This window comes from Montipora capricornis, chromosome 2 (assembly GCF_036669925.1).
Source record: "Montipora capricornis isolate CH-2021 chromosome 2, ASM3666992v2, whole genome shotgun sequence".
Classification (NCBI taxonomy): Eukaryota; Metazoa; Cnidaria; class Anthozoa; order Scleractinia; family Acroporidae; genus Montipora; species Montipora capricornis.
In genome coordinates this window covers 33,219,871-33,222,145 of record NC_090884.1, presented here as the reverse complement: position 1 = coordinate 33,222,145, position 2,275 = coordinate 33,219,871, and the positions used below count along the sequence as shown (strand labels likewise).

General features: G+C 37.5%; 1 protein-coding gene and 1 pseudogene across 1 annotated transcript in view; both read left to right on the top strand.

Annotated features, from left to right (window-relative positions):
* Positions 1–2,275, top strand: part of LOC138019073 (uncharacterized) — a 17,587-nt gene that overhangs the window by 7,338 nt on the left and 7,974 nt on the right. The gene's annotated exons all lie outside the window — the stretch shown is intronic.
* LOC138019080 (ZP domain-containing protein-like) overlaps positions 230–2,275 on the top strand; it is a 6,135-nt pseudogene continuing 4,089 nt past the window's right edge.

Genomic DNA, 2,275 nt, shown 5'->3' with positions numbered 1-2,275 from the left:
ATTACCCTTTTGGCTCCAAAAAAAAAATGAAAATTTTAAATTCATTTATTGAGATCAAAGTATCTACATCACTTGAAAATCAAATGCGTATACTTTGACTGGTCAGCGTGCTGCAACCCTTTTTTTTTTTTAAGAAATCGTCGCTGTTTCAAACGGATTTGAGTTTATTTCATAATCATCCTTATCTATTTCCAGAGCCTGGGGTGGATGTTAGATGCAGTGAAAACGAACATGACGGTGTCGCTAGAGAAACAAACTTTCCGATACTTTACGGTCAACAATATTCGTTTGCGGTATTGGTCATGCAGGCAAGTACCCAGTAATCCTCCATAATACTCTAACAAGCAGTCGAGCCATCATTATTCTAAAATGTGACGCCAGTTGAGTGACGTTTTTACATTCACTGAGGAGTTTTCAAGATTGAAGATAAAATAATGATGTTCCAAAGGATAATCTACCTGTTCTTTGATGAGGTTATTGAACCGTTGACAATAGTTTTCACTTCAGTGGAGCAACTGGGATGTAGGGGATGCATTGGTAAAAAGAAAATTGGTTAATAAAGAGCTATGGCTCGGCATCGTCAGACTAAGAATTAATTGAGCATGAAGATCAGTAGCATTTAGTTCTGAACGTCTACTAATTAATTGACAATTGCATATTTTTGCGCAGGGCCACAGAGAACTCAACACACTTTCTTATTGGTACCCCATTAAATGGCTGTGGAACACAGGTCAACGAAACAGAGGATAACCTAATTTTTTGGAATCAAATTCTGGTGGATGCACTGGTCATTGACTATGTCATCACTCGAACGCATGCTGTCAACCTTCCATTTTACTGCGTTTTCCCAAGAAAGAGGTGGTTACAAATCAGCTACAAACCCAGAACGTTTTCTTTGGTGTTGAAGGTAAATCAACCGTCAGCATATCACCTGGTTGCAGCCAATTTCACTCGCGCTTTCGAATTCGAATCTGAAGGAGAATCCAAAATCCGTTTGATTCACTGTGTTACTCAAGGATATTTTGTATACGACTTTCAAGTAAATAACAGTATTTGGAAATTAATGACTGTTACCATCATCAGTAGAATAATTTTTGTTTTTATCACGGATTTGTCATCCTTATCATGATCATCAACACTTATTTGTTGTTTCATTTCCTTTTTAAGAAATGTAGATTTGCTACCTTCATTTTATTTTATTACACCTGTCTGTTACGTTTTCGTTCTTACAAAATTTGGGCAGAATGGGAGTTTTAAAGCAAAGAAGAACGACCATTTACCAAAGTGTCAAGTACAGTAACTTTCTTTGATTGCGTGATTTTCCCTTGAAGTGCGAACACGTTGAGATTATCAGTTTGGGAAATGATTCTTGCAAAATGTAAGTTTTCTGTTTTACATTCCACAGGGGGATTTGGAAATTTTACTTTTAGAATGGACTTCTACACAAGTGAATCGTACAACACGCCCTACACTGAGTACCCGATGGAAGTTGGTCTCAATGAGTATGTATTCGTTCAGTACAGAGTGGAATCCGCTGCTCAGTTGGTTATAATGGCTGAGAACTGTAGGGCCACCAAAGTTGGATCTTTTTACTCCTGGCCTCAGTACACTATCATACGGAATGGGTATGTATACGCAGCGCAGGATGTGCAATTTCACTCTTTCTCAATTCAAGCGTTATGATATTAAATGTTAAGACAAACCAAAAATATCAATTCCCTATTTAACATTCAGGTCAACGACTGGAGTACTTCAGTTTCGTAAAAAGAGCTTGGATGAGCTGGCTAGTTTGAAGACAGTTACAATGCAACAAGAGGCCTTGCCTTTTCAGGAATCTTTAATCAGTTCTCGATAACTCCTGTCTTAAAGTGATCTGTGTTATCCTTGTGTTATTCTTAAGAGCTTTTTGTGAGCCACCAGTTTCCATATGAGCTTTTTAAAAACTTTTTTTACAATGTTATTGTTACTGAAGTGTTGTAGCAAAAAAAAAAACAAAAACAAAAAAAACTGAATACGTAACACTGAATACGTAACACTGAGGCCCCGGCATACATTACGTTACCTCGTAATCAAAATATTTCTCATAAATGTTTAACACACAGGTGCCCAACAGATACGACACTGGTGTACAACTATGATCCAGCGAGAAATTTTCAACGATTCAAATTCAAAACATTTCGATTCTTCGATGACTACGACACTGTTGTGTTACACTGTGAGGTGTTGGCCTGTTACCGTAACACCCCAAACTCCAGGTTTGGTATTTTCTTGAGTA